Source organism: Podarcis gaigeae (assembly GCF_964106915.1).
Source record: "Podarcis gaigeae genome assembly, chromosome: 5".
NCBI lineage: Eukaryota > Metazoa > Chordata > Lepidosauria > Squamata > Lacertidae > Podarcis > Podarcis gaigeae.
In genome coordinates, this window is record NC_139681.1 from 20,168,287 (window position 1) to 20,195,557 (window position 27,271).

At 41.7% G+C, this 27,271-nt stretch overlaps 1 protein-coding gene across 15 annotated transcripts in view; it reads left to right on the top strand.

The window, feature by feature from the left end:
* The window catches only part of ZMIZ1 (zinc finger MIZ-type containing 1), a 377,100-nt gene that overhangs the window by 103,395 nt on the left and 246,434 nt on the right, over positions 1-27,271 (top strand). For 14 of the 15 annotated variants that reach the window (XM_083738291.1, XM_083738293.1, XM_083738280.1 and 11 more), the window contains exon 3: positions 21,174-21,270. The exons of the other annotated variant lie outside the window; for it this stretch is intronic. The gene's annotated coding sequence lies outside the window, so the exon portion shown is untranslated. The remainder of the gene's footprint in view (positions 1-21,173; positions 21,271-27,271) is intronic. 15 annotated transcript variants of the gene reach the window in all.

Genomic DNA, 27,271 nt, shown 5'->3' on the forward strand with positions numbered 1-27,271 from the left:
TTAAAACACATCACAAAAAAATGTTTTTTGTACAATATTAAAGACAGTGTTGACAGGGATAAGAAAGGTATGTTTATCCATGCAGGGTGAGGGCCAAACTAGTCTAGCTTAAGGCCAGAAGGAGGCTACTTAGGGATTCTACTGGTCATGCTTATCTCATGACTAATACTCTCTTTTGTCCTTACTGTTCACTGAAACGTAAGCTCTGTAGCCTTCCCTCTCCTTTCTTGTTTTCTGATGCTGCAGCTCTTGCCAAAACCTTTTTATTTCCTCAGATATCTTCATAACTTATTTTAACATATAGTTTTCAAAGTAGCTAACTATATATACATTTATTTGCATCATTTATTCTGTGTGCAGATGTTGCATTTGTATATATGTTTAAGAGAGCATTCATGCTCCTAAGCATGAACTGTGTGCAATGTAGTAGCATATTGATCCCAGAAAGGAGAAGATCAAAAATGGATAAGGTGATGTCCTCATATTAACGTAATACAATAAATATGTTGTGTTTCTGCTGAGGCAACATATAACAGTTTAAAAATATAAAACCCACACAAACCTACAATCAAAACTTTTAGTGTTACACCATTACAATGGCTTGTTATAAGGACCAATACATTCATTATGGCATAAGCTTCCATAGACCAGAGCCAGCTTCATCAAAAATGTTTTGTTAAAAAAAATACACAAACAATTGAACTTTTATAACTCTTGCATTTCATGGTCTTTGGATCCCACTATTTACAAACTGTTTCTTTTTGTCAGCCAACTGAGGGGACTACTTCATGCATCAGGCAAAGTGGACTCCAATCCAAGTAGGGAATAAATCTACCACAAGAAATCTGTAAATCTTTGAAGTGCAACAAGACCTGGTAGTTCTTGCTGCAGCAGACTAATGTGGCTATCCTTAGAAGAGTTAAAGGGCCAGCCATTGAAGAGCCAATCCATTTTGTTAGGAATGTGCATGTTTTTATGCTACATAGCATTTTTCATTCTTTTTGAGACAGAACTCTGTGCTAACTTGAAAGTTTACATACTCCTATCACAACTCTAAATTGGTCCAGTAACCAATTTCACATCACTTGAAGGTACGCTCCGGTTTGTAGCATTTGTAAAATGTGGGGTTTTTCTTTCTTTCTTTCCCACTCTTGGTTGAAGCCTGGCAGGAGATTGTTTGAGGTAAATTGTGTTGGTAATCTGTCCCTCAGGCACATAACCCTGCTAATGAATTACTAGAAAAATCCTTTGTTTACTCACTGTCACCATTCCTGGCTGTTTAAAGATTTGCTAGAGTAATGCAAGGTTTGTAAAGCTTTGACACAGCCTTTAAGAGCTTAAATGTTTCTTTTGTGTGTGGACTTCCTTGCATACATAGGCTGGGTTTCACTCACCCTGCCCCCTTCACCTGTTTGATGTATTGGATTTGAAATTTTCCAGCATGGAGGAAAGGACAGTTGACTTTGTTCAAGCCATAGACAAAATAGGGTAAGCTCCCTTAAGAAGCACATAAAGGACGCGGGTGGTGCTGTGGGTTAAACCACAGAGCCTAGGACTTGCTGATCAGAAGGTCGGTGGTTCGAATCCCCGCGACGGGGTGAGCTCCTGTTGCTCGGTCCCAGCTTCTGCCAACCTAGCAGTTCAAAAGCATGCCAAAGTACAAGTAGATAAATAGGTACCACTCCGGCGGGAAGGTAAATGGCATTTCTGTGCGCTGCTCTGGTTCGCCAGAAGCAGCTTAGTCATCCTGGCCACATGACCCAGAAGCTGTAAACCAGCTCCCTCGGCCAATAAAATGAGATGAGCGCCACAACCCCAGAGTCGGTCACGACTGGACCTAATGGTCAGGGGTCCCTTTACCTTTACCTAAGGGCAGCAAAAATGTATTCTCCATAAAGGTAATTTTGCCTGAAATGGTGCTTGATCTCCAAAGGGCACCAGTGTATGGATCTGGACTATGTCTGGAAGGGGGACTGCCTGGGGATCCAGTACATGTGGCCTTGAGTATCATATTGGAAGAAAGGCAGGATATAAACATCCTAAATAAATGCAAAGCACAACCTTGGATTTTGATATGAATTCAAAGGCATCACATGGCCAAGCCTCCTCTGAAACTATACAGGCTTTCCTATGAAAGGGACCTGGTTATATTTATCTAGCTGGAACCTTATATGCTTTCTTGGGTGGTCACTTACAGGAGGGATAGATAATTTTGTCCTGCATGCCCATAGACCTTTCTGGTTCAGACATACTAATGTCCTACTTGAGAAACACCTCCAGCAACCCTAGAATCAGTTCCAAATGGAACATAGAAAGCTTCCTTCTACCAAGACAGACAATCGAGTTGATTCAGTATCTGTCTAGTTCAGTGTTATTTCCTGAACTTACCTGGAGGTGCACTGCAGAAAAGACTTGCTCCCGTGTTGCCATCCTCTGAACCTCTCATGGAGGAGGCACACGAAAACCGGCCTCAAATGATGGTCCAAGTCGGTTCATATGGGTAGAGGCAGTCCTTGAGGTATTGTGATCCTATCTCCTCTGTTACCATAGTTAGGCCAGACCTCTCAGACACAGGCGTATCTGTTATAATAGGCAACCCCTACTCAGTCACAATCTTCTGTTCTAGTGGGGTGAGGATTGGACATAAGGCACCCACTTGATTGTGCAGTGTGTGTGTGTGTAATATTGATTGTACCAAAGACAACTGGCTCTATCACAGGAGGTTGTGTGTGAATGGGTCCATTGAAGTCCTCAGAATCCATCCTTAGATTTTTATGAAACCTAAACCCAGAGCTTAATTTATGCCAGTGCTCAGCTCCGGAATCTGTTGACAGCCCTGAGATTTGAAGGATGATCACCTGGAAAGCCGCAGGAAGAAAGTGTGATTTGCAGCAAAGGGGCAAGGAAGGGTGTGTAAAACCCTTCCCGTGCTTGGTTCCTGCAGCTGCCTCTCCCAGCCTCTGAACACAAGCAGACGCTGTTTCAGTAACCAGCACCCACAGGTTTCAGATCTAGGGGGCTGCTGTGTGCAAGGTCTTGGTAAAACCTGGCACCTACTTAAAAAACTAAATAAAATGGAAATAGAAATTTCAGCCTGCCTGAAAAGTGCTATCTTTTCTGTTGCTTGTTTCTCATTGACTAACTTGGATGTAAAAAGGATAATCCATTATGAAATATTTCCAGCCAGCGGAGGCGGAGGAGGCGGTGGCGACTTGCAAGGAAGAGTCTGCAGGCACAGCTTGTGTACATATTTGTTGAAAGCTGGTTGGCAAATGGAGTCGCTTTTCAAACGTGTTCTTTCACCTATCAACAGAGCACAATTCTTGAGTACTTAATGTTCTGCAGATTGCATAAGCGCTGCTCTGGAAATATTTGGACAGGCTGAGAGCTCTTGTTTTCCTACTACTTTGTTTTGCTGCTGCCGTAGGCTGAATCCCGTGAAATAGAGGCCGGACTACTGGTGTTGCGAAATAAATTCCATCATAAGGTTTATTTATAACACTTGGAAGGATAATTCCCCCCCCCCCCTTTTAGTCTGGTATGTATCAAGACATGTTGTCATCAAGAAGAGCAGCAGCCTCCTGGTCATAACTGGGCTGTTAAAAGTCTTCACCCAGTAAAATATCCTGCACTTTGCAATGGTTTGGCAACTATCAAACGTGCTGAAGCTCAAGAACAAAGCTGTTCCAGAAAACTCTGTGCCGGTGCCAAGGCTCCAGGGCTTCCTGCGCTACATTTGAATGTTTTATTTAGTTAGTTATTTAAAATATTTATAGGCCGCCTTTCCGGGTCAAACCCTCTCAAGGTTGTTTCCAGCATGCAAGCCGCCATAAAAATTAAGAATACAATGCAATGCAATGCCAGCAAACCAACACCAACAATATAATATAATCTTAGCATAATGATACAGAAAGCAAAGCAAATGAACATATAGCACCAAACCAAAGAGTGGCACAATCAAACTTATGCAAACGCAGGTTTAAACAAATGGATCTTGAAAGCCTGATGGGGCCAGTTAGACTTCCTTTGGAAAGGAGTTCCCCAGGCATGGGGCCATCACAGAGAAGGCAGCCCTATCTGTTGTACTCATCAATCTAATTGATTTCACAGGTAGGCACCAGAGGAGGGCCTCCGGGATAGTCTCAAAGTGCAGGCATGTTAATATGGATGAAATCAGTACTTTCAGATAACCTGGCTCCAAACCGCTAAGGGCTGGAAGGCAAATCCCATCGCTTTGAATTGAGCTTGGACGTGCAGCAGCAACTAGTGCAGTAAAGGTGTTACATGTTCCAACTGAGGGCAACCAGAACTATTCAGAGTATTTGAAATGCAGCTGCAGTGTGTGTGTGAATATGAAAAATTTAGGCATAAATTATATTGATCATTCTAAATCTCTCTTCTAATAAACCCATCATTGAATTTAATGCACACCATGTTGATGCTTTCTTGGCCTATTAATTCAATCTCAATACCTCTTTTCTGGGTTGATCACTGCCATTTCTAATGCCATGTGTGAAATCAGGATTGTTTGCCTCAGTACACATCACTTTGCACTTCTTTCAGGGAATCTCATATGCCATTTTATAGCCCTTTTGCACAGGATTCAGAGATCATTTTGGAGCTCTTCACAGCTGGTTTGGGATAGTTCAGTCCCTCCTGAATAATTGGGTATCATCGACAAATTTGGCCACCTCACTGCTTACCATATGACTCCATATCATTTGTGAACAAATTAAATAGCACCACTTCTGATATAGATTCTTTGGGGCAAGGGAACACCACCAATGTCTTCTCTCTGTTGTGAGAATAGTTTGTTCTTCTACCCACTGCTTCAGTATTCGAAACTCCCATTGTTCTAGGCGCGTTTTGCGACAGGGAATTTCATTAGCACAAGCTGTTTCTGAGCTCTCGGTGCAGTACTGCACTTAAGATTTCGGATTAAAACTGCAGAGTGGAAGGAAAAGAGGACCTTTTTTATGCCTCCCCACTTCCAGTTACTCTCTGAAGACTGGAGAAGAGACCCCCTTAAGAATATTAGGGGGCTGGGCAGGGGAAGGACTAGAGTGACCATGTGAAAAATGAACATAATATTTTAGCTGCAGTTCATTCATTTTCAGCTTTGTATTCTTGTTATTAAAAAAGTGTGCCTGGACATTCCATTGTTGCGACCATAACCCAGGTTTAAGGTGCCATTTAGCTCCTAGCTTTCACATCTCAGTTTCTAACACTGTACTGCTTCCTTTTTTTGTTTTGTTTTGCTCCTCATATCTTAAAACCACTGAATTAACTCCAAGAGCTTTTGGAGGGGAACTTTGTTTTTTAAAAAAACAGAAGTCCACATCTGCTCACCCCATCCAGATGTTTGCCAGCATTCTGACAGAATTCTAAAAGCTTAATGAGTCAGGACTTCCCTTAACCAGAAAAGGCCATGCTAATTCTTCCTTGGTCAGACTTGTTCTTCAATCTTTTGATATAACAGTCTTGGCTTTAGAGATATTTTCTGCCAATTTATGCTGAATAAACTTTTTTTCCTCACTCACCTGGAATATCATGTCTTCCCTTTGATTCCCCCTTTTAAGATCAACATTATTTTGCTTTCCAAGAGTCTGGAACAAAGAACAAAAACCTCACATCTGACTTCTTAATGAAGTCTTGAATATATGCCATCTAGATCCAGTGACTTAGTGGCTTTTAATTAGCCTCAGAATTTTGTTGTGCTCACTCCATGATCAACCTACCGGTAGTTCTTCAGATGCTCCCTCTGAAAAGAGTTCAAGCATGGGTATCTGTCCAACATTTTTCACAATTAAGACCATTACAGCCTTCACGTTGCTCCTAGAGACTCTGAGAAGCAGCAGCCAATTCTTCAGTTATTCTACCCTTGAAAATGTATTCCACTACTTTTAAAACTTCTCTCTCTCCATTAAGTGCACGTTCCTCCTTAATATAAAAAGAGTTAATATAAAAAGTTTCACAACAACTCTAACAGGCTATATTGACAACTGCTGTCAGAAACCTTCCCAATGGACGCCACATGCGTATGTTTTCTATTTGAAAGAGCAATGCAGAGAAGACAGTGGTGCAAAGGATCTTTGAAATGAGAGCCTCAGCTCATCCTGTTGCAATCAGTGCAAGGCAACACAGTCCCATCACGTTGCTCTGAGTATCTTCTTCAATTATATGTGGGAACTAAGCCAGATTTCATAGCTGGAAAAGTCTTTGGGGCTCTTCTATAATCTTTTTGCTTATTTGAAGGATGGGGTAGGAGGTTAGCAAAGGAATGTATAGTGAGTATAGCTTCCTAATTGGCTCTTGTTATATGGTTTTCTGTGGAGGATATATCTGATTCTGACCTTGTTGTTAGGGTACTCACAGCAACGATGGCAAAGATAATCTAAAACGGACTCGATTGTTAAGCTGTGTACAATTGCATGGGGTGGTGAAACATAAGCTTTAATGGGCTACAGTCCACTGTGGCAAAATACAGAGGCAAGGAGAAACATCAGAAACCTCACTCTTCACTACACTGGTCCTTCAGTTCTTCTCCACAGAAATTGGCAGTTGTACTTTTTTCTCTTTGGTGCATTAAAAAAGTGGGTTCTTCCTTCTTTTTGTAACAAGTTGGAAACCTGTTCTGTTTGCTTCAAGGAAAATCAGTTTTGTTGGCATAGCTTAGAAGTGTATTACTTATCACGCTTTTTGTGGCAAATCATGAGAGCTTTCCCTCATCTTCTCCCCCCTTCATTTTCCTCTACTGACACATGCTGCTCAATTGTGGTGTTATATTTAAACAAATCAATTTTGTTGCAGAGTTTTCCCCTGTCATGATGATCACTTTTACAGCACAAATACCATTGATTTTTCCCGCCCCACAGCCCTGAAGGAAAAGGGAAGGGGGGGTGAGGAGAGAAGAGAAACCAGTTGATGAATTGCATCAAGATCTCTGGAGAGACTAATTTTGTGGCTTCTTGGAAGAATCCAGCTCCTGGCCGCTTTCCATTCCTCTGTTCCTCTTGCTGGAACAAGCCTGCGTTCCTGATGGAAGTAAAATGGTACCCACACGGGAACGGGAACTATCATAGAGACTGATAGAGAGAAAGCCTAAGCACAAGAGAGGCGAGGGCTGCAGGGTTGAAAGAATATTCCAGCTGAGGTCAGCAATGGCTTGTCAGGCAGGCCGTGAACTTGGTCAGACCCCAACCTTTTTACCAAAGAGAACCCAATTCTCAGTAGTAATGGCAGTCAGTATGAAGCCCTCCCCTGACCGCCCTGACAGTGTGTCCTTAATGTTTACATTCTGTGGACTTGAAGGCAGAATAATTGGTGTGCTACATGCTGACTTTGATTTTTCCTTCACGGTTTTCAACTGTTCTTTCCCAACACCACCTTTCTCTTTTTCTTCTTCTGATCGCAGAAACAGCTAAGTGGAAGGGGATGCCTCAGTCGGGGTGTGTGTGTATGTGGTCAGTTTACCTGCTAATATAATTGCTTGACTATTTTTTCACAAATCCCCCCCCCCTCTTAAAAAAGCAATCTCTATTACCAATACTTCATTTTTAACTTGCTGTCTATGCTAAGCAAATAAATTTACCCGCTTTTAGTTTTTATCCCCTAAAATAGGGGTGGGCAACCTTTTATTTATTTATTTAGAAGACATCTGAAAGCAGCCTTCTTTAGGGAAGTTTTTAATGTTTGATCTTTTATTATGTTTTTTATATTCCGTTGGGAGCCACCCAGATTGGCTGGGGGTATAAATAATAATTTTTTTTATTATTTTTCATACAGAGGGCCATATTCCCTCCTAGGGGTGCCAGTGGGGGGGGGTGTCAGAGGAGTGGATGAAACTAACAAATGTATTTTTGACCTTTTGTGGGGAAGGTTAGTGTTCCACACACACTGTCCTCCATCCAGACAAGCAACAGTTCAAGGGTGCATTCCTGTCAAGACAGGGTGCAAAGTAGGCTTGGTTAAGTGTGAGGCCTGCGGAAAGGAAGTATTGACTGAGGAGGTGCCATAGCCTAGAAGAGTCCCAACGAGAGGGGTGGGTTGCATTTAGCCCCTGGGCTTGAGTGCCCCCCCACTAAAAGGTAAAATAGCCACAGAATGTAGACTTAACCATGCAACTTGAAGCTTGCCTTCTCAAGCATAAGTCCATCTGATTCAAGGACTTACATTTTCGTAAGCATGTCTAGGACTGTAGCTTTAAAATACTGAACCCAAACAATCCAACTCACACAACTTCACAGGCTTCTCAAGGCTTTACAGCATAGGGAGGCAAAAACTAAGTCCTGGGGGCCGGATCTGGCCAGTCGCCTTCTAAATCCAGCCCACGGACGGTCCGGGAATCAGTGTGTTTTTACATGAGTAGAATGTGTCCATTTATTTAAAATGCATCTCTGGGTTATTTGTGGGGCATTGGAATTCATTCATATCCCCCCCCCCCAAAAAAAATATAGTCTGCCCCCCCCCCACAAGGTCTGAGGGACAGTGGACTGGCCCCCTGCTGAAAAATTTTGCTGACTCCTGCTTTACAGGATAGTCAGATGGTCATACAGTGGTACTGTTCAGATGGTCTCCCTCCTCTTCCACTGGCCCCCTTGGTCCTGGATTTTGTCCAGGAAGTACATACATCAGGAATGGCCCTCAGACTTTTGACTCCTCCTTCCATTTTTAGTTGCCCTCACTGTGAGAATTAATAACCAGGAGACCTTATTTCCTTAAAAGTAAGATGCTCTCTTACCCTGGGAGATTGGTTGTTGTTGTTGTTATTAGCGTGAGCTGAGAGTTCAGTTGTTCCAAGATTTCTCATTTAAATATGGGAAATACTGACTCCATTGTTTGGCTAAGAAAAGAGAGTGAGACTAAGGACTGCTGCTGCTGTTCTCCCCATACAGTCCTGAGGGAGCATCTTATCTGCAAGAGAGATTTCCAAAACTGCTATTTGGTGAATGTACTCAAAACTAAAAACAAGGTGAAGGGTTAGTTCCCAGTGCGGAGAAGGTAACACTTCCATTTGTATGCTGCTCTATTTTGATTTCCAACAGCTCGTTTAAAACATTTTAAATTGACCCAAAATAGTTTTAGTTGCAAGATTCTCCCACTCTTTTGTTTTTATTCTCGTTCCAAACGATTTTTCTGCCCATCATGGACCAGTTAAGTTTGCTTTGGAGGTAAATCTCATTGTAGTAAACATCCTGCCTTTGCAACTCTCCCTTTTCCTCCCTCCTTGTCTAAACAACTCAGAATTTAGTGCAGCAGCTGTGGGGGCTGCATTATAGAGCCTGACAGGAGTGCTATGCTGCTGTTGGCTGTTGTTTGCTGCATGCCATCAATCATCCTCACCACATGGTCCTTAGCTTCCAGCTGTGTGTATGTGTGTTAAATGCATGGTGGACAATAATAATCTACAATAACCATTTTTTACACTATGATGGAGCATTGTGCTGCTGATACCTGGATTATAGCACCATTGCAAAGTATCAAAACTAGAAGGCCAGTCTCTCATTCACAAAAAGGCATGGTCTCTGGTATCCTGGCTCTGGAAACTGACAGCACAGCTCCATACTTGCAATGTGCTGTGTGTATTGGAGCAGAGAGTAAAGCATAAAACTCACCTTGCAGAGTTAAGTCACTGATGAGAGGGTGCTTTTTGACACAAGTGTGGGTTTTGATTAGCCAAGAAAAACGCCTAAAAGACCGAATATAAGCATTGTCTTTTTTAAACAAATGCTAAAATTTTGTTTTTTGTTTGTGTGTCCCCAGCAATATCTATTTAATGTTTCTTGGTATTTGGCACCAATTGCACTGCAATAGTTACATAATGGTGTTCACAAGAACCAACAAAGGACTATCGACTCATGAGAGCTAATCCAATATATCCGACAGAGTGTTGGAGTCTATGGAGACTTAAGTTCACATTGTTTCTTGGCCAATAACATTATTAGAAGATCTTACTGACAAACCATGATTTAGGGAGACTTGCCTGCTTTTGTTTTACATTCTCTCAACCCTCAGCTTCCTAAATTCAACACCATCTCCATAATGTAGCATCCTCTGGAAATGGAGAAAATAGTTTGCCAAATCATTGTTAACCTTTCTTCACCATGCTTTGGTGTGATGTCCAAATAGAGCAAGCATACGCAAACTCTGCCCTCCAGATGTTTTGGGACTACAACTCCCATCGTCCCTAGCTAACAGGACCAGTGGTCAGGGATGATGGGAATTGTAGTCTCAAAACATCTGGAGGGCTGAGTTTGCCTATGCCTGAAATAGAGCCATGGATTATAATCTGGGAAAGATTTAGATAGGCTTTTCTTCTAGAAAAAAAGGTGCCAGTATTGCATATCCTTGAATTCCCTCAGAAAAAAGCCACTGGATTTAGGTGCTGGTTGTGATTTATAACCCTCCAGATACTTTTAGGCTCTGGCCTTACCATGCCATAAAAATTACATATCCTTCTTGATAATACACTCCATGTACTGAATACAAATGATCCAAATGTGAGTTCTTGGTGGCTTGTCTCACATCTAGAATTTTGTTTAGGATGGAATTCTTTCTGAGCCAAGCATCTTCTGGGGGCTTTTAATCTCTGGGAAAATACGCACGGAGTTATTTCGAAGTATATGTTTATATTTGTTGTCACTCAGTCTTTAGCACTATCATTAATTAACAGTTTTTGTTTTCCTGAAACCAATTGGATACATCGGGATATAAACTGAGACGGAAATAAGTGAGGCTGGAATATAGAAGGGGACTGCATTGTTACAAGATAATTCTACCGACTTGGCATTGATCTCAGAGTTTGGAAGGGCTGGCAAAAGAAGCAGGATTTTGAAGGGTGACCAATTGCTGCTAGTCATTATTGCTGTGTTCTACATCCACTGTTGGAGGCAGCATGTGTCTGAATACCAGTTGCTGGGAATGACAAGTGGGGAGAGATCCTGCTTACAGCAGATGCCCACAGCATCTGGTTGCCCACTGTGAGAACAGGATGCTAGACTGAGTGGGGTTTTGGCTTATCTTCTTATGTTCTTATGCAATAACCACCTATCCTAGGTGCACCCGTTGCACCTATCTATCTATCTATCTATCTATCTATCTATCTATCTATCTATCATCTATCTATCATCTATATCAATCATCTCATCATCTATCTACCTCTCTCTCTCTCTCTCTCTCTCTCTCTCTCTCCACACACACACACACACACACACACACACACACACGCACTAAAAGTTAGAGCAGAAGTATATAGTAAAAGCTGCTGTTAAAAGGATGTAGAGGAAGTAACAGTTGTCAGCAACCTTTTTCAGCTGTGGGCCGGTCCACCATCTCTCAGATCATGTGGTGGGCCGGACTATATTTTGAAAAAAATAATAATGAATGAATTCCTATGCCCCACAAATGACCCAGAGATGAATTTTAAATAAAAGCACACATTCTACTCATGTAAAAACACCAGGCAGGCCCCACAAATAACCCAGAGGTGCATTTTAAACAAGAGGACACATTCTACTCATGTAAAAACACGCTGATTCCCAGACCATCCGCAGGCTGGATTGAGAAGGCGATTGGGCCGCATCCGGGCCCCGGGCCTGAGGTTGCATACCCCAGGTATATAACATATTGCTTCCCTCCCCCCCCCTCTGCACCCAACCCTAAAACATAATATTTAGCCACCAGATCAGTGTTCAAGATACATTCCCCACCCCACACCCCGAGGAAAACTATAATGCTGGCAAAGCATGCTTGATGGAGGATTATTGGCCATGCTCAAGAACCTCAGTGTCATTAGCTTGTAAAGAGGCAGTGAACTGCCTCTTGCTAAGGCTAGTGAGCAGAATAAAAGGCAGCCTCACATGGTGGCCTTTTCTCTCCATCTGCTCCATATCGTGCTCCATACAAATTAGATTTGGCAGTGAACCCAGCTATCAATGGGAGTGTTAGATACCGGACCTGTGATTATGCTTCCCAGGCCTGCCCTGGCGCAAAAGAGTGATACCAGCAACCAGGCAATCAAAGGCTGAATGTGCTCAGTGGGCAGAAGGCAAGGGGAGAGGAGGGCTGGTATTTCAGCAGTGCTTAAAGGTGGTTTCTGAACGTAAAAACAATTGATTTGTAAATGGCAATTAGGAAAGCATTATTTTGTACATGGCTTTGGTGCATTGACTCCAAACAAACAATTTGCTAGGAAGCTTTACTGGTTTTCAATCTTATTTAAAACCCTGTCCTCCACCCCCACCCTCCGCACCATATATGAACAAACCTACTATTTCTTAGACTGTCCCAAGCTATATCAGTAGGGGGTAATGTATACTTTATAAAGTACAAGTTGTAAAATATCTCTATCTCTCTTTCAAACAAAGAAACACACACACACACATCTAAGTTCAGATTAATTTCAAATTCTTATAAATCCTAAGGGCACCACCACCACTACCCACCCCCCCCCCAAAAAAAAAATTGACATGCCAAAAACTTTCTGCCCTGCTGTGACAACTTACCAGGAACCAAGAGAGGTGAGGCAAGCAGAGGTAGAGAAGTGGCTTCAAGAGTGATGAGACCACTGGACGAGGAGAGAAGGATATAACATTAATGCACCCCCCCCAAGATATTCTTAAGTAATTTTAAAGAAATTTATAATTTACAAAGGTAGAGATTGCCCTTTACTTAGCCTCATATGCATTAATTTGTTTTAGTGAAATAAACTTAATTGCTTCGTTTACAATTGACAGGAAATCATTCCAAGTGGCGGGATTTATATCTACTCTTTTAGAATACTTTTAGATAAACATAGTAATTATTTGCTTTACTGCTTGTAAAGTCCTTTGTATCCATTGGCAAGCAGGCCTTGGCTTCTTTTATTCTTGCCCTCCTGTTACCCAGGAGGAATGAAGAAATAATACTATTCTCCTTTTTAATTTCCCTCACTGAACCCATTAAAATCTGTGATCTAAATTGCCTCTTTCGTGGCATTAATTTTTTTTTCCTGAAAAAAAGATGTAAACATGCATAATATGTAGCATATTCTACATTGAGGACCTGTTTTTTTTTAAAAAAAAATATGAATAGGAAGACTGCAGCTAATTTGCATGTTCTAGCTACCATTTTAATTTGGGTAATTATTGTTTGGCTCTGGCTGGGAGTGCTGCACTCAATGCATCAGGGTGTGTGCGTGTTCCAAAAATGGTGCTCTCAGACATGGGGAAAAGATGTCCAGCACATGCTCTCAACAGAATTTCAGGAAGACTTGGGAAAAGAAACCCTGACAGTTTCAAATCATAATGCACCAGATTGTCTTTTTCTTTGTGGATCTCTACAACTATGAGGACCTAAAGCATTCTTTTAGAAATGACAACTTGGGTGTCTTTGGTTTGGTTTTGTGTTTTGACTTTTTGTGCCTCCCTGCAACCCCTGGCTTTCATCGCTTCCTTCACAGAATAACAGAATTGTATAGTTGGAAGGGCCTCCAAGGGTCACCTGGTTCAAGACACCCCCCCCCCCGCATTGTAGGAATCTCAACTAAAGCATGTATGACAGATGGCCATCCACCTCAGGCTCACCTCCCTACTATTCCTTTTTCATATTCTTTTATATTTTATATTTTAAAGAATACTTCCTGAACAGAAACATCAAGGTGGTACTTTGGAGGGGGACAACTGGTGGTCTAACAGCAGCTACAGTTATGGCACAATAGAACCACTTGACTTACTGGTAGTCACAGAGTTGCTGCTAAAAAAAAGTGATTTCTGCATCGCACCCCATAATGGGTAGTTAGAGAAACATGTGACACCATGACAGGTGACTTACACATTCTCCAGCTTCTCTCCAGCTTCACATTATTGGGTGTTGAGAGAAAGGGAGAGCATATGGTTTGATGACATCACTTTTTTTTTCTTTCCACGTGTTTTGGAGAGGGACAGGGGAACTGGATGCAAGACTGCTCATTTTGGCTGCAAACCTGTGCTTAACATTATGCCCAGTTTAACTCTAAAATCTCACTAGAACGAAACCAGTAAAGTCCACTTCACACTTCCAGTGTTAGCGAAATTCCACTGATGTTTGCAGCTGTAAACTTTAAGAGCATGAAGGGAAGGGAATCCCATGTTTCTTGGAACCCCAATTGGTAGTGATTTTATGACACACATGTCTCTTCCATGCTTATGTTCCACTGTACTGGATGAAATGAAGCCATTTCGTTACGCTTGCACCAGATCTTAGTGCTGCTTCCCAAAGTGACCCCCTGCAAACCATGGTTTTTAAATTGGGAGCATGCCTTCCCTCTTTCTCCAGATTTTCCTCACTGTTCTTCTAGCTAACCATAGGTTCCTGTAACATGCAGCTACACAAACCAGATTACCTCAAAACTGTGGTTTACAAACACATTTCAAACCATGGTTTCAGTTCCTGGTTTTACAAGTCAACCTTGGTTTGTGCACCACTAATGGTGCAAAGAATGGATCAAATCACCCTACTGAGGGTAGGAGGGAGGAAATAAGAGATCAGCAGCCATGCAACTTCATCAGGGCATGGTGAAGTCAGAAACCGGAGGGGTTTGTGGGGAAAGAGAACTTCTGGGGTCTTTTTTATTGTTTGCCACTGGGTGTGAGGTAAGTGGCATCTTATAGAGTGACAGCTATAAAATTAGATAATCGGTTAATCGCTGGCAAATTAGCCTCATGTCTTTTGCAGAGAACAAATACGGTATTTATGTAAAAGTTGTTAATAGTTTCTTCCTTTTTTAATTGGCAGAAATAAATGCAAAATGCATGATAATTAGGCAGCTGATGAATTCAGTTGTACAATTATGCCTAAAGCTATGCCCCAGCACTTAATGCTGCATGCTCTGAGCAATCAAAGGGAACCTATTTATATGGTTTATTTATAAAACAAAGTTACAGATGAAGTAACAGTGGCAGATAGACTTCAAGCACAGCAACTTGAAGTCAGCATTCTAAAATGTTTATATAGTATGCAGGATATACCTACCTACTGGGTTGGCAACCTGATATGTCCCCACCCCATTTTTAAAGTTGGGATTCATAGCTGTAAACATATCTAGATAATATTGAAAAAATAGCCTTAGTTGGTAGGTGTGAAGCCCCAGTGCATGTCTATGTGGCATGTAGGAAAACATAGAAAGTGAGCACCTCTGAGGATGGTTATAATTCTGATTTTGTTGACCTCAAATTGCAAAAGAGAAGTGGGATACCAATTTTAATTCAGGAAAAGTGACTTTCAACTGTCAGTTGTTTGAGGAAAGGCCCTCTCTCTCTCTGTGTGTATAAAACAATAAAATATGGGGAAATAGGTTGGCAGAAGTGGGGGGGGGGGCACTGACAGCTATCAGATTGTGGTCTGTCTGAGGCTGTTGTCTGAATGATGGATATTTCCCTATTGAGACATCTTTTCAGGTTTTGAAGAGGTATAATCTAAAACCAAATCAACAGACCCAGCTTTTGCCATAAGCAACTCCTTGCCTTGCTATTTTGTACTTCCAACCTTGGGCTTTTCATCAAGAAGCCTGCTATTTTCTTTCTGACAACCACACATTACAAACATAAAAATTTACTAGTCCTAACAGAGTAGAAATTGGCACTTGCTCATTTTGAGAAGGCTGCAGTATAAAAATCCTTTCTGGGGTGTGTGTGTTGGAGTGGATCTTCCCAACACTGTTAGAGAGGGGCTTCGTTCCCAGTAACTGCCTGATCTAACACGAAGATGACAGTTGGTTACTTTGGTGCCAAGAGGGCTGTGCAAGCCACTGAAGGGTGAACTTCACCCATAATCCTGGCTTCCTTCTAACTTTGTAGTTAGCCTAAGAGTCACATGTAACAGTGTATTGAACAGTTCAGCTGGCTGTTTTACCCTTTCTCTTCCCATATTTACCAGTACAGTGGTACCTCGGGTTACATACGCTTCAGGTTACATACGCTTCAGGTTACAGACTCCGCTAACCCAGAAATAGTACCTCGGGTTAAGAACTTTGCTTCAGGATGAGAACAGAAATCACACAGCGGTGGCGCAGCAGCAGCAGCGGGAGCATTAGCTAAAGTGGTACCTCAGGTTAAGAACAGTTTCAGGTTAAGAACAGACCTCTGGAACGAATTAAGTACGTAGCCAGAGGTACCACTGTACTATTTGCTGTTGAATGGAGTCCCACTCAACTCAACAGGATACACTGGGCAAACATGCATAGGATTAGGCTGAAGTCCTATGCATACTCATTTGAGAGTTGAGCCCCATTGGAATCAGTGGGAGAACATGGCTAGGATGTGACTGCTAATCTCTAGCCATACTGACTATGCTAATCCTGTTTTCTTCTTGTTCAGAACTTGCAGTGCCTCTGGACCTAAAGATGACTGTTTCTTAGAGAAGGGCAAGTCCCTGCCATGCCAATACAATGTTAGCTTGAAAATAAACTCAGCTACTTAAAAACAATGAAGCAGAATATGGCTTGGCTTATTTCCGAGACAATCAGATCCACCATCCTAGCTGTGCAGCCTACAAAAATGGACACCCCCCCATGCTATTTCTTTAAAAGACTGCCTTACTGAGCCAGTGACAGCAGATGCAGTAAGAGGGGAAAGACACCATTCCTTCCCTCCCTTCTCCTTAAGGGTCATGGAGGGGGGTCCTATGTCCTAGCACAGGGAGGAAACTAAAGACCCCCTCCCTCTCACTCCCCTGGTGCTGGAATGCTGCCCCAGCTCTTGTGGTATGTGGGATATTTAAAGGAAGGGAAGGGGAAAGGTTGTTTATTGGGGGGTGGTATTGAGTGAGTGGATCAGATTTTAATCTGAGCCAGATAAGAATTTGGATGTGTGTGATGCTTGGCTGCAGAGTTGCCAGAAGGAGGAGTGCAAGGCATCACCCAACCGTCTTAGAGACTCAACTCCGGCTTTAACCTTTTCATAATGATACACATTGAGTTACAATCCACGTGCAAACTCCCCCTCCCCCACTTTTTTTCATACTGCAAATGGAAATGCAACTTTGGGAGGGAAGGATAGCATTGAAGTGTAAGAGCAATGGGGGGAAACCCAACCCAACCTATTCCATTTGACCTTGTGGTGGCAACACTTCACATAAATTAGGTAGCGCCTGCTGAAGAAATTGGGCAGGGTGTCTGCAGAATGCCATTAGGCTTGCTAGAAGGGAAGAGAGGAAGATTAAAAACTTGCCCCTTCCCTGCCTTCAAGTCCAATTGGGCCAGTGTTGGACAAGAAAGCAATATCCAAGCGTCTGTTAAGGACATAGACTCTCTGTTAAGGATTTTTGGTTGCTATATAGTACTGTACTCCAGTTCAAAACCCACATTTTAGTTACCTCTTCCCGGGAGTAGCAATATCAGAAAGAAAGTAAGATTCTGGCCAACTGGGAATAAGAGGGAAGAAGAAACAAGCTCCATTTTTTTCCTGGAGACATGGGGACTGCCATGCTTTGGAGAGAGCAAGCAAGTGGTTGGTTGTTCTGATGGAAAATTTAAAAATAAATAACTTTTTTTAAAAGTAACCCTTATGAAACAAGAAGTCTTTTTCCCACCTGACCGTTCTCCTCCACTGCTGGTGTTTATTCTCCATCTCAGTAACTTGCAGAAGAGCTGAAAGTGTTGTTTGTTCTAATTGCTTGGAATTTTGGCAGACTAGATGAGACGCCACTCATGTGTGCCTGCCTGGGCATTTATAAGTTGCAGCTGTGCTCTCCTGGTCTAATCACACTGTTGGAAAGTCAATCTAGTCCTGCAAAAATGCAGTCGCCTTTGTTGCAGGCTATCTCCCTTCCATGCTTTCTGAAAGGAAAAAGAAAAGAAAAAGAACTTTAGAAGAGAATTTATTGGTTTTTTAATATACAAGGAAGCTTTGTTGAGGCTTCACTTGAAGGGAACCATTTCCATCAAATGCAAGCTTTTGTGTCCCATGTAATGTAATAGTGTGCTGGATTATTATTATTATTATTAGTAGTAGTAGTAGTAGTAGTAGTAGTAGTAGTAGTATTGTTATTGTTATTATTTGAAGAGAAACAAAGTGGCTTGGAAAAATTAGGAAAGCAAAAAAGGAAACCAAATTCAAGAAAAACAATTTAAATCATGTGATCGAGTCAGAGATCTATCTACCTTGCTACAGTTAACTGGTTCCAACCTTATAAATGAAGTGTTGATTTTTCAAACACTGTAACTACCACTACTACCAGGAGCCAAAGGCTTTTATCAGTTATTGCTTATTAATATATGAAATTCGGTTCCCAGTCCCTTGGCCTTCACCCCATCTCTTAGTTCCATGCTAAAAGCATGCATGCCTTCCTAAGTCTGGGTCCAGTGTGGTGTAGTGGTTAAGAGCAGTAGACTCCTAATCTGGTGAACCGGGTTCGCGTCTCCGCTCCTCCACATGCAGCTGCTGGGTGACCTTGGGCTAGTCACACTTCTCTGAAGTCTCTCAGCCTCATTCACCTCACAGAGTGTTTGTTGTGGGGGAGGAAGGGAAAAGAGAATGTTAGCTGCTTTGAAACTCCTTTGGGTAGTGATAAAGCGGGATATCAAATCCAAACTCCTCCTCCTCCTCTTCCTCTTCTTTCTTCTTCTTCTTCTTCTTCTTTGACTTCTCTAATACTCTACTTTCACTTCTTCAGCCCTGAAAACAATCTTTAACTTGGGATGGCACACCTAAGAACTACCACAGATTGCCTTTTGGTGTAACTAAGTGTTGTTGATTTTTGATTATTTTTTTTTTACATGTAAATCTGAAAATGTAATGTGTATATGAAACTAGTCTGTTTTTGAAAATGTGTGCATCATGCATCTGATAAAGTATTTCATAATGAGCCCATGAAAGCTCATTATTAGTACTTAAGATGCCTTAACACTCATTTTTGCTGCAGCAGTCCCTGCCAACTATTTGGATGTTCATTCATCTGAGAGCCAGGAATTGGCTATAGCTCCCCTTCAAGTGCACACTTATTGGCAAATCTCTTTGCTGCTGCATAGTGATGTGGTTTACACAATAAAATCTTGGCTTAATAAGCCAGGGCAAACTTCATATCCATACAGCCCCTTCATGCAAGTAGGGCAACAAAACAAGAAGTCACAGTTAACCATCAATTACCTGTAAACTGGGAACTGTGGTTAATGGCTTCTTTGTTTTCCTGCTTGCACAAAAATAGCAGTGAAGCAGGAATGAAAGAGCTGCATGTGAATATATAGATTTGTTGATAGCCTCACTAATTAAGCTAGTATTTGGCCCTCTGAACATGCTCAATGTGCTGAATGGCTGCAAGAGCAGCAAAGGAATAGAAAGCTCTGGTGTGTTGCAACATATCTATCCAGTAGAAGCTTTACAGTGGTACCTCAGGTTACATACGCTTCAGGTTACAGACTCCGCTAACCCAGAAATAGTACCTCGGGTTAAGAACTTTGCTTCAGGATGAGAACAGATATCGTGCTCCGGCGGCGCAGCGGCAGCAGCAGGAGGCCCCATTAGCTAAAGTGGTGCTTCAGGTTAAGAACAGTTTCAGGTTAAGTATGGACCTCCGGAACGAATTAAGTACTTAGCCTGAGGTACCACTGTACTCCATCACTCAGCTCTTCCCATGTGTATAACAAAAGGTAGAAAATATGTACCTTCAGGGGCACAAGCAGCCTGATCTGAAGCTAATTCAATTTGAAATTAAAGGGATTTTCTTCGAAAGTTTGTAAAGCCACAATGCTGCCAAAATCTATCCATAAATGTAAGTGAAAGTGTTACCGTGCAAGAGCCTCCTGCATTGCTCTGTAATATAAATAACAACATGATAATTGACTAAAAAGGCACCTTCTCATAATTCCTTGGCCCTAAGTATTGGCAACAGATCAGCAGCCCCTGAATATTTCTGACTGTTTGATGGAAAGGCAGCTATGCTGAGAGTTGGCAAGAGAATGTTTTAGCATTCAAAGGCAAGAGAAGTACAGAAGTGGCAGAATTGTATTAGGAGCGACATTCATACCTCCTAGATTCTTCTGTATTTAATTCTTTCAAAATGCAGATGCCTACAAATTCTTGAGCCTTAGCATTTTCATTGTGCAGATGCACACGCCAAACTAAGATATAGTCAACCAATTTATGAATTTTAGTTGAGTAATCATGACCTTCTGAACTGATTGATTAAATTTAAATGAGCCTCTAACCCAAATCTTTGATGCGGCTGTCTTTTTGAGACGCTGAAGGAAGTGTTAACATAGTTGCAAGTGAATAAAATCTGCCACTTACCCTTTCCTCTAAAGAAGGGTTAGATTTAGCATTTCTTTTTTCATTCTATATTACAGTTACAGTATATCCCCAGCAGCAACATAGTGTGAAATCAGCAACAAATTGTGCCATACTGATATAGCCACCTACCTATTCTCTGCCGTTTAACCAATTAACCTACTGGTTAAAGTTTGCAGTTCTGAGAATTTCATCACCTTGAATGGAAGGAACTTGGGTATTCTCAACTAGCTTCTAATAGTTTTGTTTCCTCCAGAATGTTTTTTCTTAAAGCAAATCTAGACATATGCCCAAAGATGAGAAATTCCATTTGTGCGTTGTCAGTTTGATTTAGGCCTTCTGTCAGACACTGGAGTTTTTTTATTTAAATCAAATACTAGATCAGTTAAATAAGAAGGTAGCGCAGTGGTTCTGCATTGGTGAGCTGCTTTACTGCTCATGTGCTTAGAAACCATCAGAGTTGATGGAGGTGCAAAAGCCCTGAGCGGTGTTCAGCAATGTGCTTCTGCTAGTGCAAGGACTTTTGGCCACACAAAGAAATTTCGTCTTCCCGCACACCCCTTAAATCTATTATGGGGGTTCCTCCAACTCTTTGGAACAGGTTTAGGTTGCGCACATGGGAAGAGGACAGTCTCTGCCAAATCCTTCTGAGAAACATTCTATATGAATGCCACTGAGCAAAGAAGAACTTTCAGCCAGTGTGTTATAGCTAGAGGGCTCTGTTTCAATGTTTCCGGGAGGTTCAAAGCTCTACTTGGCTGCAAGGTTCACTGAATGAATCACTGCCTCTTGTGTTTGGGCAAATCACTGTCTCTGCCTAAGCTACCTCCCAAGTCTGTTGGGAGGCTAAAACGCTCTTCTCATCTCCTTGAGTGGGAGAGCATGGTACAAATGTGATAATTTATCAGAAATTTTGTTCTACTTTTCTCCTCGCAGAACAAGCCTGGGGAGTTTGCCATCTTACCACTGGTATTGAGTGAGAGATTAATCAGACCAGCAGTTAATTTGTTCCTAAATGCTGAACCACCTAAAGGTAAAATTTCCACTTGCACTATGAAAAACCGACAATTCAGAATTTGGAGGTGTCTGTATTATGTTGTCCCTTGTGGATTATGAGAGTTTATTTTCATTATGACAGGTAGGGTCTATTTTACAGAAATATGGTTGCAGCAACTGTTGGTGTTGTTTGATTAACTTTTTGACCTTCCGAATTTTGTTTGAAAGTATCTGCTGTATAAGAATTAGGCAGGTTCATGGAGAGTAGGTCTATCTGCAGCTTTTAGGCAGTGCTAGGACTTTGGTGGTCTTAACACAAGGCACCCTCAGTGGGGTTCCTTAACTGGTAAGAAGCAGGGGACATGAGTTGAATTCTTTCTTTTGCTTCCAACCCGCTTGGTTGCACCATGCAAAGAAAAAATAGGACAGAGGGCCCTTTACTGGTCTTGGAATCTCAGGAAAAGCCTGATCTCACTGTCATCTGGAGCCAGCTATGGTTATTAACTATGACAGCTGAATACAACTTGCATGTTTGAGTGTTGGATGTTTGGAATAAAAATCACCATGAGAACTAGAGCCCTGGTGCTTGTTCACTCTCTGCACTTCCCCCCCTTGCTTCATGTATGAAGGAATTTTTTTACAAGTCAGGGTCCAAAACCTGCTTTGAGATCCTGCTTTGATATCAAAACAGTTTGCTGTGTTGAGGCAAAATGACAAACAGTGGTTTGTCACAAACTGGAAGTGAACCTTGGTCTAACCATGAAAGGCAATTCTATCTCTTTATCCCGTGTCTTTCTTCAACATGGCTAGTGTAGTTGAACATCTGTCTGCTTCCTAATGAAGACAAAGGATAGATTTGTAGCCCTAGTGCAAAAGAGGGGATAGAAAAAGGGAGTCAATAGAATGAAGTTCATTGGTGAAGAATCTTAAAAGGGCTAATTTAGCTAGGAACAGAACACTCATTTTCAATATCAACTTCTGTGGAAGCTGACTTCTTGATGTTGTCATCACTCCTTTGTTTGGAGCTGTGCGATAACTTTCAGGAATGAGCCACTGAAGGGTAAGGAAATGCTGGCTCCTGTGGTTTAGTATTAAGTCATCTTCATGCTTGGGTGGAGAGGACTGGATAGCAGCACACAGATGGTTGTTAGAGGCTGTAGGGAGATAAATAGATGGCCTAGGTTACCTTGAAGCAAAAGAGGATAGCTGCTAAGCAATTGCCCACATATTCTATCTAGCTTCTTGTCTCCTGGAGTAATCATTAGGTCAGATGTCTCTAGGGGGAAGGTGCTGGTCCACCCCCACCCCCCACAAATGTGAGGGGGTACACTGGTGGAGGGGGTGAGCCACAAAATCATTCCCTTGCCGAAAATCCCGAGTCTTCATCTTGTGAAATCCACCGAGTTTTTAAAATTCCCTTCTTCCTTCCTCCACTCACAATTTAAATTAGTTATTTGCAATATTTTGTTTCTTTTATAAAGGTTGTCACTGCATTTCCAAGTGTGTTCACCTGATGCAGGCCCTTGTGGTAGTGATGCTTTGCCCTTGTAGTTACTGATTTGTAGCACAACAATTGATGTACCAGTACTTAAACATAGTCCCCCATATTTCAGCAAAGCCATGTTGCGGTAAAATTTCTAATCCCAAGAGTAGCTTGTATAGCACATTTTGTGTACTTTTTTATATTAATTATGAAGATAGGTGTCCTTAAAGTACCCACAAATGAGTTTAAAACATGGATCTGTTGGAATTAAGAATCAGCTGATGTGACAGGTCCATCTGTTGCAATAGGAGCTTTGTACCAGCTTTGTGCTGATACAGAATCCACATGACATAAAAGTTGATTTTTTTTAGAATTTCTAACAATTTGTAAGATCAACAAAAGTTATGCTACAGCATAGGGTATTCTGTGTGGCTGAAATGGTGCTCTGGTTAAAAGGTTGGTAACTCTTACATAACCCAATATTTGCCACAATCTTCTGTGCATTTATTAGGGCAGTCATCCAATTAAACAATTTTAGTTGAATCATTGTTTCCTCTTTATCTGATTAAAATCAGATTTAAATTTACAGATATTTGCATATTTTATTTTATTTTTTTTAGAAACAGAAGATATGAGTCTGCAGTTTAAACAAAAGAGCAACCACAAATGGTTAGGTGGAAAGGCCCCTAGCATTTTCCATTTAATTTCCTGTAATAGTAGCAGTAAAATAGTCGTAAAATAATGCCCTTAACTCTCAGTCCCACAGATTAAAAATGACCCCCACTGATTAATCAACTGAAACTTTGGTTTTTTGAACTACCAATTAATGCTTGAAACTTTTTTTGCTGATTCATACAACAATTAATCGAAGTAGCACCAGAATCTTATTTAACCGAATAAAAAGATTCAGAATAATTAAGGGTCCTTAACTGTCTATTTCATCTTGGGATATATCTTGGGATTAGATGGTCAGCACCCTCTTGGATATAAGACGGTACTCGCACGTTATCAACGGTTGCCATCCCTTTAATGTTTTCGTTTTGACAACCTTTCCCCCCACAAAGATGCAGTTTTTTAAAGGCCACCTCACAAATGGCCACAGGTGACTATCCTTCTAGCAGTACAATCTGAACATGTATATTTTTTTCTAGATAAGAATTTCCCAAACATAATTTTGTCGGGTAGTTTGTCTTTCTCTCTCAGCCTCAGCAAAGAGGAGAAATTCCTCACAGCCCATAACAGATTGTGTGCTTGCTTATTAATATGTTGATATTTAGCAAAGCAAATATTTCATGTTATTTGTTTAGGTTGCCTGGATTTTTAGCTGTTCATTTGTTGTGAGCAATTACACTCTCAGGACTCTTGAGCTCACATAATTTCCATGCAGAATCTGTGCTTTAAGGAAGATAAAGATCACATTTTTTTTTGCAGGAGGAAGGAACTGTGCTTAGCCATTCGGAGTAAATGTGCACATTTCTAAATAGAATAAAAAATATACTGTATTTTAAGGACAGTACAGAGAATCTTGAGTTCTGTAAGGAGCTGCCGTGAAGAAGGGGGCTAGGGCTTTTACCAGGATGCATGAGAGAGCAAAAGCAATAACATCAACTTGTGGAACAGCAAGCTGGACATGTCAGGAGATGCTTTGACAAGTTGAGTAATTGGATGGGATGCACTACATCCCTTTCAAATGTTTTATTTGAAAGACTCCAGGGAGAGAGATGCAGGGCCACTTTTGGAAGGATATGAATAGTGAAGGGCAAAGAGGCTAGATTCCAACTCTCAAAGGGGCTTGCCACATCTGTACTGCTTCCACATCCTGTTTTCCTCTTTGGATTGGCAACAGGTAGTCTAGGCAGTATCTCAGGGAGCCAGATATGGCTCAAAGATTGTCAGTTGCTGACCTCTAGTCTAACAGGATTTCCAGGGATCAGCACACATTATGTGGATCGGGTCCCATGCACAAAAACTCGTGCTGTTTAAAAAATGTAGCCCACCAATCTGACTGGGTAGCCCCAGCCACTCGGGGCGGGTTCCAGCATATACAAAAAACATAATAAAACATAATTAAACATTTAAAACTTCCCTATACAAGGCTGCCTTCAGATATCTTTTAAAGGTTGTACATATTTTTATTTTGTGGTGACTGCATATTAACAAATAGCAGCCCTTTGATGACAGACTGGTAGTGGCTATGTGAGAGACATGGAAAGTCAGGGGGCGAGTGCTGCAATATCAATATTTTTTCTTGGTCGGAAGGAAACTTCATTTATTTCAAGGGAGTTACTTCCAAGTAAAACGTACAAAGCCAGCCAGTTGTGTTTTCTTCCGTAAAGGCAGGGCATTTGAGGTGTGTGTGAACAAAATAACGTAGGAATGAGGAAAGTGCTTAAACAAACACGCCCCAGTATCTTCCACCATCCACTGTTCAGCTAGCAGCAACAAGCAGTTTCTGGTGTTTTTTTCTCCTGCTCTGGAAGGGCCTTCCTCTCAACATTCCTTTCTCAAATTCTTAGCAGCAGTGGTCAAGTGTCCTTAGCAATGGTGCTGCTTGATGAAGCCTGAGAGTTGTCTCCACATTTTGTTTCATAACTTTCATTAGAATTGTTTGATTTCCTTTTTCTTTTTTTTCTTTTTTGGAAAGCAAAGAGTCTGTGTACCCACCTGTTGGCAGCCCTAGTTGGCCTTATTATTAGTGAATGTAGCAGCTACTTGTACGGCTCTTTTACTAGTGCAGCTATTGTCCTTTTCATTATTTATTAAATGTTTATCCCACTCTTTATCCCAAAGAAGCCCAGGAGAGGACAGCCCACTTTCGAATTAGCATATAAATGTGTTAGCTGACTTGAGCAACACTTTTAAAAAGCAGTCAGTAATCTTTCCTGTATGTGAACCTCAAATCATTCTGTGTTCTTGCATGACCTTTCTGCTTATAAAAGAGAGCTGCCATATGTGTCAGGAGGATCTTGGCTTTCTATCATTTCTCTCTGCCTTAGCATTTAAACTGACTGGAGACAGAGGCTGCTGCCTGACCCAGAGTGTTGCCGCATGTGAGCAGAGCTCTCTTGGGTATAAATACATCATGTTATAAAAGGAAGATGACTGAGAGCAACATGCTCTCTGGCGTGTTGATCTTCTTCCTGGAACTGCTAGCGATGATTCCCTTCTCCTGAGATCATCTCTCTAGAGTGATTCTAAGGACAACATCAGTTCCGAGCCCCCGTTGTGGAAAACCACACTAGAGGAGGTGCAAATGAACCCTATGGGATTCCCTGCTCTCAGGGTGGTGTCCAGGCCTGTTGACTGTACTTCTTATCTGTCTCTTTCTTGGTTTGTAATGCTAAGCCTCATTCCTCAATAGAAACCATTCTGTTTGTGTGATCTGTAAAGCACTGAACAGAGAAAAACTTACTTTTCACATAACTGGAGCACCCTCTGTAAGTTTATACCTGGGTTGAGGATTTATTCTTAAACCAAATGTGGTGTAGATATGTGCATGCAATGTGATATATATATGGAATTATAATTCACACAGATTGCAGTTTACCTGTGTCTTGAGGCAGGATGTTGTCCTTCCCATCTTCCTTGCCTCCCATTACAATTACACTGATTATCTGAGAACAGCCCTTTCTATCAGCTGCAAAACAATTGCTTCACACTCCACATGGCAAGTAATTTCCTACTTCTGCAGCATCAAATCCTTTCTTCCTCCTGGCCTTGAGCAGAAGCATCAAGGTGACAATAAGATGGGGAAGTCTGTTCCACCAGCAGCAGGACAGTCTCCCACAAAATGGACCTGGAGGAAGCTGTGTAGATGTGAGGCTGGCTCTAAATATTTTGCTTTTACAGCCCCCAAAAGGGCCACTTCACATTTTTGACAGTATACAGGTCCCATCATTGGTGTTCTAGTGCTTCCTGTAGAAACCACATTAAGTGAAAAGCAGTGAGGGGTGGGTGTGTTAGCGTGAGCTCATGTTCCTTCTGAGTGTTTAAGGATGTGTGTCTTCCCTTCAGGATTTGCATATTTAACTTGGGGAAACCCCAGTGTAGTCCCAATGCTATGAACAGTTTAAAGTTGAAACTGTTATGCATTTTAAAATGCAACACAGCACTCTCTGCACTAGTTTCCCTGAAGCATTATTAAACTCTGGGTATTTGTTTTTAAGTAGTGCAAACCTTTAATGCTTGAACTTTTGTTAGCATCTCCAGTTAAGGGATCTTGGGTGGCAGAGCTGGGAAGGTCCTCTGCCTAAGATGTTGGAGAGCCACTGCCAGTTAAAATAGACCCACTGGCTGGGGCTGATGGGGGTTTCTTAAGTCCACAATATCTACTGTAACAGTTTGGGGAAGGCTAGGAGCTCCAGCTTATGTCCTTCCTTTACGCCAGTGGTTTTCAACCAGTGTTCTATAGTACCCTGGAGGGGGGCCTTCAATGATGGTCAGGGGTGCTGCGGGCAACACTGGCCTCTGTCCCTCTTTCCTTCCTTCCCTCCTCTGATTCCCTCTTGTATCTCTGCCTCCCAAAGACTTGTACAGCTGTTTGTTGCAGCAGCCC